The sequence below is a fragment of the Phyllobates terribilis genome, unplaced genomic scaffold (assembly GCF_046119375.1).
Source record: "Phyllobates terribilis strain yellow unplaced genomic scaffold, ASM4611937v1 Scaffold_11__3_contigs__length_659146591, whole genome shotgun sequence".
NCBI lineage: Eukaryota > Metazoa > Chordata > Amphibia > Anura > Dendrobatidae > Phyllobates > Phyllobates terribilis.
The window spans coordinates 578,928,680-578,944,396 of NW_027362771.1; positions in this window are offsets into that span (position 1 = coordinate 578,928,680).

The following is a 15,717-nucleotide window of genomic DNA, read 5'->3' on the forward strand; positions in this document are numbered from 1 at the left end:
ATTACATGCACAACAGCGGAATAAGCAGTGGTGACACCCACTGACACTGGTCATGGACCCTGGGGTTCGCCCCACAAAGTCGGGTGCTTTGCTGCCATGTGCCTGATCATGCTGGTGGTGGTCAGGCTGGTAGTTTTGTCACCCCTGCTGATGCTGGCATGGCAGGTGGTACAAATGGCCTTTTTGGGGTTATCAGCAGAGTTTTTATAAAAAATCCAGACTCTGGAAGACCTACCGGTTGTACTGGCAACATCCCTCGTGTTGGTGTTACGGGGAACTGTTGCCCGCCTTCTGTGTGCGGCCACCACACTGCTTCTTCCTGCCTGTTGGGGTACTCTGCCTCCCTCCCCCTGTGTGCTGCTGGCCTCGCTATGTGTGTACTCCTGCCACGTTGGGACTATTACTAGATCATCCACCACGTCCTCCTCTTCCACTTGCACACCACGATCCTCCTCCTCACTTTGTGGCAATTGTGTCTCGTCATCGTCCACCTTTTGTGATAAATTGCCAGCGTCGACTTCCTCTGGCCCTGGCTGTTCCAATATTTGGGCATCGCTACATGGGATCTCCTCTTCCACCACTTCAAGCAGAGCAGGCGAGGTGCACAAATATGGAAATGGACGAGTGAACAGCTCTTCAGAGTGTCCAAGTGTGGGATCAGTTGCTGTCTGACGACACTCGGCATGGTGGGAGGAAGGAGCATCAGGGTGAGGAGGAGTATGCAGTTGAGACTCACGGCTACTAAAACTTGACCGTGTGGAAGACAGACCGGAGGTGGTGGTGCCCAGGTAACTGGAAGTATTATCTGCTATACAATTAATAACCTGTTCACACTGATCAGTTCGCAATACTGGTGTTGTAGTGTGCTTCCCTAGTTATTCGGTCAAGAAGTGGGAGCGAGAAGATGTGGCTGTTGGTTGTGGCACATTTTCACCATGGCCACGGCCCCGTCCTCTACACGCACCATCACCAGAACATCCAGCTCCACGTCCCTTGCCACGCGCCTTGCCCATTGTAAATGAAGTAAAATAGCTTACACTCGCACTAACAATGGAAAAAGGGTAATAAAAAGGAGATTAGAACCGTGGAAGAGGAAAACCACAGTTCTATTTCTCTGGCCTACACCAGACTCTCTTAAACAGATATATTTGTGTCTGAACAGTCAGGGAGACACTATTACTGTTTTTTTACGGAAAATTGCCAAAAGCAGGATAATGCAGAGATTTGACCTGTGGAACTGCAAAACCACAGTTGTAGTTATCTGGCCTTCACCAGACTCTTTTAAACAGATATATTTGTGTCTGAACAGTCAGGGAGACACTATTACTGTTTTTTTACGGAAAAAATGCCAAAAGCAGGATAATACAGAGATTTGAACCGTGGAACTGCTAAACCACAGTTGTAGTTATCTGGCCTACACCAGACTCTTTTAAACAGATATATTTGTGTCTGAACAGTCAGGGAGACACAATTACAGTTTTTTTTAATGGAAAAAATGCCAAAAGCAGGATAATACAGAGATTTGACACGTGGAACTGAAAAACCACAGCTCTAGTTATCTGGCCTACACCAGACACTTTTAAACAGACATATTTGTGTCTGAACAGTCAGGGAGACACTATTACTGTTTTTTTTTACGGAAAAAATGCCAAAAGCAGGAAAATACAGAGATTTGAACCGTGGAACTGCAAAACCACAGTTCTAGTTATCTGGCCTACACCAGATTCTTTTAAACAGATATATTGGTGTCTGAACAGTCAGGGAGACTCTATTACAGATTTTTTTTTTTACGGAAAAAATGCCAAAAGCAGAATAATACAGAGATTTGAACCGTGGAACTGCAAAACCACAGTTGTAGTTATCTGGCCTACACCAGACTCTTTTAAACAGATATATTGGTGTCTGAACAGTCACTGAGACACTATTACAGCTTTTTTTACGGAAAAAATGCCAAAAGCAGGATAATACAGAGATTTGACCCGTTGAACTGCAAAACCACAGTTCTAGTTATCTGGCCTACACCAGACTATTTTAAACAGATATATTTGTGTCTGAACAGTCAGGGAATCACTATTACTGTTTTTTTTTACGGAAAAAAATGCCAAAACAGGATAATACAGAGATTTGACCCGTGGAACTGCAAAACCACAGTTGTAGTTATCTGGTCTACACCAGACTCTTTTAAAGAGATATATTGGTGTCTGAACAGTCAGAGAGACACTATTACTGTTTTTTTATGGAAAAAATGCCAAAAGCAGGATAATTCAGAAATTTGAACCGTGGATATGCAAAATCAAAGTTGTAGTTATCTGGCCTACACCAGACTCTTTTAAACAGATATATTTGTGTCTGAACAGTCAGGGAGACACTATTACAGTTTTTTTTTACGGAAAAAATGCCAAAAGCAGGATAATACAGAGATTTGACCCATGGAACTGCAAAACCACAGTTGTATTTATCTGGCCTACACCAGACTCTTTTGAACAGATATATGTGTGTCTGAACAGTCAGGGAGACACTATTACTGTTTTTTTTTACGGAAAAAATGCCAAAAGCAGGATAATACAGAGATTTGAACCGTGGAACTGCAAAACCACAGTTCTAGTTATCTGGCCTACACCAGACTCTTTTAAACAGATATATTTGTGTCTGAACAGTCAGGGAGATACTATTACTGTTTTTATGGAAAAAATGCCAAAAACAGGATAATACAGAGATTTGACCCATGGAACTGCAAAACCACAGTTCTAGTTATCTGGCCTACACCAGACTCTTTTAAACAGATATATTTGTGTCTGAACAGTCAGGGAGTGTAACATACCTGGCGGCGTCCTTGCATGGTGGTCCATCTCCCACTGTGCAAGAGGGCGCACTTGATCTCCTGTCCAGAATGTCTCTCTGGCTTCCCTCCATGCTGTCTGTTTGTGTCTGTTTCTGCTGCTTAAGGGCGGCGCCCGATCACTTCCTGCCTTTTGTACCTGCTGTGGGTCACACCCCTTGTGTGTCCTCAGCCTATTGCTGTCTGTCACTTGGTATATAGCTCAGCAGCTCCCTTCTATCCCGGCCTGAGCATAGTGTTTCCTTCAGTGTGTGCTTGCACTCTGAAGGTGCCAGGTCCCGTCTCTTGTCTCCTGCTTTTTGTATCAGTTCCCGTGTCTGAACTGAGTCCTGTATGTCTCCTGCTTTGCGGTATCAGCTCCCGTGTCTGAACTGAGTCCTTTCTGTGTTCTCTTGTCTGTCCTGTCTGAACTCGCTCCTAGCCTGTTCCTCTCGCCTTCCAGTGGCCGTTTTCCTAGACCCGCTCCTGTGTCTGGTCTGTCCTGTCTGAACTCGCTCCTTGCCTGTTCGTTCCACCTTCTAGTGGCCGATTTCCTAGACCCGCTCCTGCGTCTGGTCTGTCCTGTCTGAACACGCTCCTTGCCTGTTCGTTCCGCCTCTCTGGGGGCCGTATTCCCAGACCCGCTCCTGTATCCCTCTGCAGTGTCGGTCTCCTCCGTACACTCAGTTCCAGTCTGAACTCTCTCCTGTCCTTTACCTGTTTTGCCTCTATGTCCGTTCCCTTCCTTTTTCTGCAGAGTCTGAACTCATACCTAACTCCTGCTTGTTGTCTCTGCAAGTACTGTGTGAGTATCTGGCTCTCTTTCCCTTCCTGTCTGTTCCATGTGAACAGAGCCCTGTCCTCCCTGCTCAGCCTTGTCTGCACTCTAGCTGTGCTTGCCTGTAACCCTCTGCCTGTATTGTTCCTGAGTCCCGGTGTGTACTGGGTCCTATCCCGCCTGTGTTCCTACCTGCTAGTGCCTCCCTGTCTGCACTCTAGCTGTGCTTGCCTTTACCCCCCTGCCTGCATACCCGCCTGCCTGCATACCAGTCGTGCCTGCCTATACCCACCAGTCTGTGTGCCAGCCTACCAGCCTGTTCCTGTATTCCCCTGTGTGGGTCAACAGCCGTGTCCGGGGTCTGTCCTGGAGTAGCACCTGGTCCCTCTGCTCGGTTCCTCCTTGGTGCACTGGCGTCGTATGCCGTCGTGCGACCCTGGTCGGATCGGGTGAATACTTAGTCACGCCCCTCCAGGCATTCACTCTCCGGCACGGTCCAGTGGAATCACTACCAATCACACGCACACGCCGCTTAGCCCGGGCGTGTGCATAACAGCATGCTCAGGCCATGGTTCCCGTTGAGCCCCACGGCCTTCGCTCTTTGAGAAGTTTTTCCAGCGAATACATGCATTAAAATAAAATAAATAAATTTTTTTCCCCCTTTAGCTGAGTTCCAGGCGAATTACGCACCCGTCCAGATGGATCTATCAGCCCTCGTTCCTGCGGATCCGCCACGTTACTATGGGGATCCAAGACAGTGTCGTGCATTTGTGGAGCAATGCATGCTACACTTTAAGGCCTACCCTCTCTATTTTCCTTCCGATTGGGCTAAAGTGGCCTTTATGATTGACTACCTAGCGGGTGATGCCTTGAAATGGGTCACCCCCCTATGGGAAGCATGGGATCCTGTCATCCTTGACCTGCAGGCCTTCCTGGTGGCCTTTCGTATGGTCTTCGAGGACCCTAACTCTGAAGCCCCTGCTGAAGCTTCACTTCCCAATATCCCGGAGCAGCCCCGACGGGTAATGTGTGTGGGTAGCGCAATAGTCCTCCAGCCCAATGAGACTACTGCCCACCCAGAATCCTCACAGGGTGACTACGTTTTCCGGAATACTTCTCTCAACCTCAAGAGGCAGTCCAGACGTGCTAGACTTAGAGGCAAGCCGTCACGCCAGGGTCTGTCCTCCCTGAGACCTCCTGACCCCAACCTTGAAGTCCCTACTGAAGCTTCATCTCCCTGTATCCCGGAGAAATCCCAATGGGTAATGTGCGTGGGTAGTGCACCAGTTCTCCTGGCCGAAGATACTTCTGCCCATCCAGACTCCACACAGGAGAACTTCCTGCACCCGGCATCAGATGCTTCTTTCTCTTTAACCGGTGTGCATGTCCAAGGATGCTCCAAAGCTGTGGTTACCTCAGAGTCTGTGCACCTCTACTACCTGGCGGAGGATCCCCTGTTGCCTCCTGAACCCTCCGGGATACCACTCGATGACAAATGGAGAGAGACTTTTCTACACCCGGTACACAATACTTTGTCCGCTTCGTCCTGTGAGCCTGACAATGGGTACCCCAAAGTGGTAGTTACCTCCGAGTCTCTACACCCCTCCGACCAGGCGGAGGATCTCCAGTTGTCTCCTGAACCCTTCGGGGTGCTACCTGGTAGCGAAAGGACAGAGACTCTCCTATACTCTGTACCTGATACCTCGCTCGCTTCGTCCAGTGAGTCCAACCTAGTGTACTCCGAAGCAGAGGTTACTCCTGAGTCTCTACACCCCTCCGACCAGGCGGAGGACCTCCAGTTGTGTTCAGAATCCTTCGGGGTGCCACCTGGTGGTGAATGGACAGAGACTCTCCTATACTCTGTACCTGATACCTCGCTCGCTTCGTCCAGTGAGTCCAACCTAGTGTACTCCGAAGCAGAGGTTACTCCTGAGTCTCTACACCCCTCCGACCAGGCGGAGGACCTCCAGTTGTGTTCAGAATCCTTCGGGGTGCCACCTGGTGGTGAATGGACAGAGACTTTCCTATATCCTGGATCTGATACCTCGCTTGCTTCGTCCAGTGAGTCCGACCTAGTGTACTCTGAAGCAGAGGTTACCCGTGAGTCTCTACACCCCTCTGACCAGGCGGAGGACCGCCAGCTGTCTCCAGAACCCTTCGGGGTGCCACCTGGTGGTGAATGGACAGAGACTTTCCTATACTCGGTACCCGATACCTCGCCTGCTTCCTCCAGTGAGTCCGACCTAGTGTACTCTGAAGCAGTTGTTTTCTCTGAGCCTCTGCACTCTTCTGACCCGGCGGAGGACCTCCAGTTGTTTCCTGAATCCTCCGGGATACCACCAGATAACAAAGAGACAGTGACTTTTCCTCATTATGTACCTGATAACCCGTCTATTTCTTCCTGTGAGCTTGACAAGATGTACCTCGAAGCAGAGATTACCCTTAAGTCTCTGTCCCCCTCCAACCCAGTGAACGACTGGTCCTCGAATTCCCTGCGGAAGATTCTGGCAGGCCTGAAGAAGAGGGGGCGTAAGGGGGGAGGTACTGTAACATACCTGGCGGCGTCCTTGCATGGTGGTCCATCTCCCACTGTGCAAGAGGGCGCACTTGATCTCCTGTCCAGAATGTCTCTCTGGCTTCCCTCCATGCTGTCTGTTTGTGTCTGTTTCTGCTGCTTAAGGGCGGCGCCCGATCACTTCCTGCCTTTTGTACCTGCTGTGGGTCACACCCCTTGTGCGTCCTCAGCCTATTGCTGTCTGTCACTTGGTATATAGCTCAGCAGCTCCCTTCTATCCCGGCCTGAGCATAGTGTTTCCTTCAGTGTGTGCTTGCACTCTGAAGGTGCCAGGTCCCGTCTCTTGTCTCCTGCTTTTTGTATCAGTTCCCGTGTCTGAACTGAGTCCTGTATGTCTCCTGCTTTGCGGTATCAGCTCCCGTGTCTGAACTGAGTCCTTTCTGTGTTCTCTTGTCTGTCCTGTCTGAACTCGCTCCTAGCCTGTTCCTCTCGCCTTCCAGTGGCCGTTTTCCTAGACCCGCTCCTGTGTCTGGTCTGTCCTGTCTGAACTCGCTCCTTGCCTGTTCGTTCCGCCTTCTAGTGGCCGATTTCCTAGACCCGCTCCTGCGTCTGGTCTGCCCTGTCTGAACACGCTCCTTGCCTGTTCGTTCCGCCTCTCTGGGGGCCGTATTCCCAGACCCGCTCCTGTATCCCTCTGCAGTGTCGGTCTCCTCCGTACACTCAGTTCCAGTCTGAACTCTCTCCTGTCCTTTACCTGTTTTGCCTCTATGTCCGTTCCCTTCCTTTTTCTGCAGAGTCTGAACTCGTACCTAACTCCTGCTTGTTGTCTCTGGGTGTTTGTGTTTTTTTGTAACTTTGACTATGGGGTTAGTAATGGGGGTGTCTTATAGACGCCTCTCCATTACTAACCTGGGCTTGATGTCTGCTGGCATTATAAGCTGACATCAACCCCAACCCTATTACCCCACTGCCACCGCAACAGGGCAGTGGGAAGAGCGAGGCTAAGTGCCAGAATTGGAGCATACTATTGATGCGCCATTTCTGGGGCGGCTGACGGCTGGTGTTTCTATCCTGGGAGGGGGCCAATATTCATGGCAGCCTTCCTGGGCTATTAATATCAGCCCCCAGCTGTCTGCCTAGCCTTTGCTAGCTATTAAAATAGGGGGGACCCCACATCATTTTTTTTTGGGGTCCCCCATTTTAATAGCTAGTAAAGGCTAGGTATTCAGCTGGGGGCTGATATTAGTAGCCTGGGAAGCTCCGTGGGTATTACCCCCTTCCCAGGCTTCAAACATCTGCCCCAGCCGTCTGCTTAACCTCCGCTAGAGACTAAAATTACGGGGAACCCCATGCTAATTTTTTTTTTAATAAATCCTTTATTTTAACACTAAATGACAAGTACAGTAAGCAACACTGTCACTGTACTTCTTATATATGTGACTGACATGTTTCTATCTATCTAATCTATGTGTGATGCTCTATTCTTCCTGTTCTAAATTGTCGGGTACCGGTATATGCCGCTGATGAATTGCCGGCTTTTCATGTTTCACTGTGAGCACTGTTCCCATCGATTTGGGCAATCACTGTAATGCCACAACCTCCATGGCTGTGGCATTACAGTGAGTGGCAGACAATCCCTGCATGATTGGTGCTCTAAATAGTGCCAGACATGCAGGACACGCTTTTGGTGCAGGAACAGTTATCGAACATAATCTCAAACTTCCACATTTTTTGCAAATCGTTCGGGTTCGTCGAACGACTCGAACACCGCCCAAAACAGCTCGAATTTGAGATTGGTGAACAGTTCTAGTCGAACACCGCTCATCTCTAGTAACAACGCAATAAAGACAGTGGAATCCTTGCTTCCATCCAAACCGGCGGAGGATAATGGCTCCAAGGGGCAGATGGAGGATTGGTGTCAGAAGCTACAAGTAGGCAGTGACTCCACCCCTTTGCACCAAAAGCATGGAGTATAGCGGGTGGTCCAAGAATATGAGCGAGTCTTCAGCAAACACCCACTAGACTTTGGGCAGGTGAAAGGGGTCCAACATCATATCCCCACAGGAGATTATCCGCTCAATAAAGAGAGGTACCGGCCTGTACCCCCAGCTCACTATCAATGTGCCAAAGGAATGTTACAGGAAATGAAGGAGGCCGGGGTGATCAGAGATAGTTGTAGCCCCTGGGCAGCTCCATTAGTTCTTGTTAGAAAGAAGGATGGTACAATGAGGATGTGTGTTGATTACAGGCAGATTAACCGCATTACACATAAGGACGCCTCCCCATTACCCAGAATTGAGGAATCATTAGCAGCATTGAAATCAGCTAACTATTTCTCCACTTTGGATCTCACCAGTGGGTACTGGCAGGTTCCTGTGGCAGAGGCGGACAAAGAAAAGACCGCGTTTATGTCGCGCCCCCGTGGGCCTTACTGTTTGGGGACAGTATATATGTATATCACGGTGGCTGGCCCAGGGTGGACAGTGCACAAAAGGGGTAGCGATTATTAATGAAGTTCTGAGAATTTCGTGACGCCACATGTGGTGTCTGGTGAAAGTCACCAGCGCTGCAGCAGTCCTCTGAGGCAGGTGAAAAGGCAGCTAAAGATGGTACAGCTCCCCACAGGTAGAGCGGGCCTCAGGGTAGTGTAGATAGATAGATGGTGGGTGCGCTGGGTGTTCTGGTGCAGTGAGGAGTATTAGCGCCGGTGAAGAGACAGACAGAGACAACTTCCTTGCAGTCATCCAAGGTTTTACTCACAGTCCTTAGGCAAGTCACAAATGCACTTTGCAGGTGAAGGCCTCCCTCGTCGCGCTGCATTCACCGGGCAGGGGTCCAGCCCTTTCTCAGCAAATTTAGGAATGCCTGGCGGAACCCCACTTTCATATGTACCTATCTTGACCTTTTCCACACTCGGTCCTTCTCACCGCTGCCCTGCGCTGCTCACTCTCATTCCCACTTGGGTATGCTGAAGTCCTTCCTGTACATCGGATCCGGGACCAACCTGACTCCCTGGGGTTTTGAGTGTAGCAACCGATCCCTCCTGATCACCTGGCAGGAGCGGGGCATACGGGTGTCATCGTGCACGCGCCGTAACCCCTGGGATCCTTTAAGAAGAATGGAGCCTGCTCCCTGCTCCCCTCCGGGGTCTCTATCCTGGGCCCTAACTTGTGGAGCAGAGCTCTGACTGAGCCTCTGCTCCCGGACTGTACTGAACTGACTGAACCCTAGACCTAATATGGGTTCCTATTATATACTTACTGTATATGTGCTCCGTGTAACTGTTTCCTCCACCCACACCCACTATTGGTTCCCCCTACCTTTGGGTTCCCCCCCCCTACTCCAGCCAGGGCTCAGCAGAAAACTACATTGCGTCTTGCCCCTCCGGCTGGCCTGGAGCAGTGTTGTGTTGGATGTAGGTGGTTGGGGTTCCGTGCAGCACTCCCTCCTTACCTGAGAGAAGGGAGACACCACACCTCGGGGTGAGGTGCAGTATCTCTGTGGCGACTGAACCCTCAGGGGCGCCACATTTACAACACCAATGGGCCTCAGTGAGTTCAACTGCATGCCATTCGGGCTCTGCAACGCCCCAGGAACCTACCAGCGGTTAATGTAGTGCTGCCTAGGACACAAAAACTTTGAAACCGTCCTGCTGTACCTAGATGATGTAATTGTCTACTCAAAGATATATGAAGACCACCGAAGCCCTTTCTGGTTATGGCCTGAAGGTAAAGCCGTCCAAGTGCCACCTGTTGAAGCCTAAGGTGCCGTACCTAGGTCATGTGGTAAGCGCCGAAGGTGTAGCACCAGACCCTGAAAAAGTCACCGTAATCAAGGACTGACCAAGACCCTCCACTATCAAGGAAGTGCGGCAGTTCCCCGGGCTGGTAGGCTACTATAGGAGATTCATTAAAGGTTTCACCAAGATAACGGCACCCATGCAGGACCTCTTAATGGGCCAGTCCAAGAAGGCCAAGAACCCGAAACCTCCGTTCAAATGGGGTAAACCAGAAGACGAATCTTTCATTCGACTGAAAATGGCTCTTACTGGAGACGAAGTCCTGGCCTACCCTGACTATGGCCAACCCTTTATACTTCATACAGATGCCAGCAACATGGGATTGGGAGCGGTGCTGTACCAGGTACAGCAAGGCAGAGAGAGAGTGATTGTCTACGCCAGCAGGAAGCTCGGTCCTACGGAAAGGAACCCCGACAACTACAGTTCCTTCAAGTTGGAGTTTCTCGCCATAGTCTGGGCTGTAACAGAGCGCTTCAAACACTATCTCGCCTCCTCCAGATTTATAGTCTTCACAGATAACAACCCGCTGACGCACCTGGAGACTGCGAAGCTTGGTGCCCTAGAACAACGATGGATGGCCCGACTGTCTAACTATGAGTTTACAATCAAGTATTGGGCGGGACATAAATATGCAAATGCTGATGCGCTGTCCAGGATGCCCAACTTGCCAGATGGGGGAGAAGACCCAGAAGAGCTGGAGGAGATAGAGTTACCCGCTTTCCATCATCACGGGGTGACCCAGTGCTCCCACTGTGTAAGGGACAAGTGCTCCGCCAACAGAGAGGCCACGTTCAACCCATTGCCCCACCATGGATGGGCAGAAATGCAAGATAGCGACCAGGCTGTCCACCTGGTAAAGGAGTTGCTGACACAAGCGGACTCGCACCCTGATTCAGATGCTCCACAGGAGACCCAACATTTGTGGAAGGAAAAGAGCAAGCTGTTCATGTACGAAGGAAAGCTGTGCCGAAGAATTATCAACTCCCGGACACACGAACTGGTCTGGCAGGGGGTAGTCCAGAAGCGGGATGCGCCAATGGTCTTAGAAGAGTACCACGATGGAGCAGGACACTTCGGGTGGAAGAAGTTGGAGGTCCTGCTACGTGAGCGATTCTACTGGGTTGGCATGAGGAAAGCAATCGAGAGATGGTGTCGAGAATGTGGTCCATGCAACCTGAGGAGGAAAGACCGTGATAGCCAGGGGGCTCCCCTGCAGCCCATAATCACCACATGAAGCTAGCTCCAAGCCGGTCAGGCTATGTCTACGTTCTCACCATAATAGACTACTACTCCAGTCCAGGTTCTTGGTGGTAGTACCAGTGAAAGACCAGATGGCTCAGACGGCAGCCAAAGCGTTCCAACAGCACTTTTGTCGCCCGCACGGTTACCCTGAATGGGTGCTTACCGACCAAGGTCCAGCCTTTGAAGCAGAGGTGTTCCAGGAATTCTGTAACTTGTATGGCTGCAAGAAAATAAGGAGACAGATGTTTCATCAGCAGCAGATCAGGAGAATCTACCCTCTGCTAGCAGTGAACCTGTCAGTCCCATGGCGGGTTTAGGAGTCCGGAGAAGGCAGTCCGGTATACCACTACGGAGTAGGTCCAAGAGAAATGTAGAGGATAATGAATCCACCACACCAAGGGTAGACAATAGGGACCAGGGTAGGACAGTGACATCAAATGTACTACATAGGTCGACCCGGTGGAGGAACTAAAGTATAAGAGAATTAAAGCGTATTTTGTATATAGTTGTACCCGTTAAATAATCTTGGATATGTATACTTGTTGAATTTATGGACAATTGGGCCACAGGACTAGGTGTGGTCAGGACAATATTGAAAATAGTTACTAATCGGCCTAGAAAATAAACCGCAGGCGTGGCTGAAGACCATGCCCAACGAAAGAGTGCCCTGAAGCCACGCCCAGGGACGATTCACAAAGTGGGTTGATGTGGTTCCCACCAGCCAAATTTCAGTTATCCGGAAAAAGACAATCCCCGGATTGTGGCGTAAAGACTAAGCGCCACAGTGACTGCTTTCAATTTTTGTTGGGTTTTTGTAATTTTTGACTTTGTAACCTGTTTGTAATGTGAATTGTTATTTGTTAATTTTAAAAGGTATCCTCAGTCCGGGAGTACTGAAGTTAACTAGGGGGGAATGTGGCACCCCAGGGGTCCGGTTGCCACAGTGGCATTGCCTCCCTCACAAGAGGTGATGCCATGCCTGGAAGCAAGCAAGGGTCCCCTAATTAGGTTTTGCTAAGCATGCAACACTGTCCTGGCTCCAGACCAGCAAGGGGAGTCCCTCCCCTTGGCAACTGGAATCTGCGGGCGGGGTTAGTGACACTTAGTGTGAGGAGTTGAAGTGAGGACGTCGACGAGAAAGGAGCTGGGAGTGCAGCTGCGCGGCAGTTCACCCCAGAAGGAACCAACACAGAGGAACCGGACACGGGAGTCCGAGGCTGTGGGGCATTGAAGGCCCAGCAGCAGAAACCGGAGGGCAGGAGAATGCAGGTCTCCTGGCCCCAGCAGACACCCGGAGGCTCAGCAGCACCGCAGGGCCCAGCACCGCCACGTGGGAGCGACGCATCAGCAAGGCCCGAGCTGCCTGCTGTTTTTTTGTGCTTGAATTTCTGTGATGGGTTTGTGTACAAGGGTTTCCCTAGGTATGGCTAATACTTTGTTTTTAGAGTTAGTCAAGAATTGTGAGTTGTATCCTTTTTCTAGAAATTTATTGGTGAGGTGGGTTGCTTCTTCTTCAAAATCCAGTGTGTTAGAGCAGTTCCTATGGAGACTCATGAATTGACTGCAGGGAATATTGAATAACCAAGTACCACTATTTTACCTCCTATTTTATAACATAGTGTTTTTTGATGCTTTTTTGCACTTTTGCATTTCTTTCAACTGAAAAATACATTCACCGGTAAATGTAATTTTAACATTTTGCTACCTTATCTGGCCATGTGGTGTGGGCCATGTGATCATGAGACATGATCAGACACATCCTGCTTCATTTATGATGGAGGGACTCTGAAAGTCACAAAGCCTATTTTTATAGGGCCATCAGGCGACTCTTACTATTGTTAAAGGGCCAGCAGTCGGCCCTCACTATTGTTAGGGGGCCATCAGCTGGCTATGCTTTGTTGTTCCCATTATTAAGGAGTGGGTCTCCTATACTGTTGCAGTGTATGCAGTGACTTCAAGGCTTGCCCAAAATTTGGAAAAACCCCAATACACCTTTGAAGAGACATACAGGGCCTGATTTTTTTAAAAATTCCCCATTATTAAGGAGCAGGGCTCCAATAGTGTTATAGCGCATGCAGGAACTCTAAGGTGTGGCCATAATTTGGAAAAACTCTAATACACCTTTGAAGACACATAGAGGGCCTGATTTAAAAAAATGATTTCCCATTATTAAGGAGCTGGTCTCCTATAGTGGTAATGCACATGTAGTGACTGTAAGGCCTGCCCAAAAATGAGAAAATCCCCAATAATTCTTTGAATACACATAAAGAGCCAGATTTAAAAAAATAATTTCCCATTATTAAGAAGTGGGTCTCCTATATTGTTATTGCGTTTGCAGTGACTGCAACGGATGCCTAAATTTTGGAAAATCCCCAATACCAATTTAAAGACACATAGAGGAGGGCCTCAGTAAAAAAATGTTCCCATTATAAAGGAGCGGTTCTGCTATACAGTTATTGCATATGCAGTGACTGCAAGGACTGCCAAAAAGTAGGACACAGTCCAATACCCCTTTGAAGAGTCATAGAGGTGGGCCTCAATAAAATAAAAGTTCCCATTATTAGGAAGTGGGTCGCCTATACTGTTATTGCCTATGCAGTGAATACAACGGCTGCCAAAAATTTGGATACCCAATAATTATAAGGCACAGAGGAATCACGGAGGACGCTGGTATGGTCGGCAAGGTACTCCTTCAGCATATTCGAAAACTTTTTTCTCCTTGTCAGAGTACCCTGCGCATCCGGTCCTGTGCGCTAATAGGGTCTGAGAAAACTGTCCCACACCTTTGACAATGTTCCCCTGCCTCTGTTGCATTGTATTTGTGTCTCTTTTGCCTGTACTCCTTTGTTGCCCAAGGAACTGTGAGCTCTGCTGCCTGCATTTTCAGATGGGAATTTTTTTAATAAATCCGCAACAAGGGCATTCTGATACTGCAACATTTTAGCAAACCTCTCCTCCACGGGGAGGCAGAGATAAAAAGTTCTCCTTGTAGCGTGGGTCTAGAAGTGTCACCAACCAGTAATGACTGTCACCCAAGATTTGGACAGCGCGAGGGTCACGGGAAAGGCAGCGTAACATAAACTCAGCCATGTGTGCCAGACTGCTAACAGGTAAGACTTCCATGTCCTCAGGAAAAGGACGACTGACCATGTTCTCCTTCTCATCCTCCTCCTCCTAATTCTCCCTCTTCTCAGGCCATCCACGCTGAACAGATGGTATGACAGTTGTGTGGGTAGTACCGTCTATAGAGCAGGAAACTAGCTTCTGTTCTTCCTGCTTCTCTTCCTCATTGTCACCCAATCCGTGTTGAGATGAGATGAGTCTGGGCTGTGTGGAATCTCCCTGAATGGTTCCTTGCTCCATCTCATCGTGCTCTGCCTGCAATGCCTCCTCTTTAATTGTGAGCAGCAAGCGTTTCAGTACACAAAGAAGCAGGATGGTGACGCTAATTATGACATCATCGCCGTTCACCATTTTGGTGGAGTTCTCAAAGTTTTGGAGGACGGCACAGATGTCTGGCATCAATGCCCACCCCTGAGTTCTTATTTGCGGAGGCTGACCTGAATACCGATAGGCATTTTGAAGCTGGTACCAAACAACTGCCATTTGCTGCTCACAAATCCTTCACAACATCTGCAAGGTTGAGATCCAACGTGTGAAGACATCACATACCAGTCGGTAAGCTGAAAGCTGCAAACGCTGCTGAAGCACAGCAAGGGCAACGGAAGCTGTAGCTGACTTTTTAAAATGGGCACACACGCAAAGTTCTTTGACAAGCAGATAAGGCATATCTGGGTGGGTTTTGAGAAACTGCTAAACCACTAGATAGAGTATATGGGCCAGGCATGGTAAGTGTGTGACCTCGCCTCGCTTCAGAGGCTCCACGAGGTTCCGGCCATTGACACACACGACCAAGCCTGGCTGTAGGTTCAGTGGTGACAGCCAGAGATCAGCCTGCTCTTTTAGAACTGTCAACAACTCTTCAGCGGTGTGTGGTTTGTCGCCTAAGCATATTAGCTTCAGCACCGCCTGTTGCCGTTTGGCCGAGGCAGTGCTGCAGTGCTTCCAGCTTCCGACTGATGTGGGCATTTCGGAGATGGAGGCTGAAGAGGAGGAGGAGAAGGAGGTGCAGGAGCTGTAGATTATGGGGGCAATCCTGATTGACCTAGGGCCATCAATCCTCAGAGTCGGGAGGATTCAACTGGGCACCAGCTTCCACTATATTAACCCAGTGTGCCGTCAGCGAGATGTACCGTCCCTTCCCACAAGCACTTGTCCACGTGTTCGTGGTTAGGTGGACCTTACCTGTAACTGCGTTGTTGAGGGCACAGCTAATGTTGTGTGACATGTGCTTGTGTAATGTGGGGATGGCACATCAGTAGAAATAGTGGTGGCTGGGGATCGAGTACCGAGGGATGGCCACCGCCATCAAGTTGCGGAAAGTTTCCGTCTCCATGAGCCTAAAAGGCAACATTTCAAGTGCAAGCATTCTTGAAATGTGGGAGTTTAGTAGTGTGGCCTGTGGGTGAATGGCTGCGTATTTGTACTTGCATTTAAAGAACTGG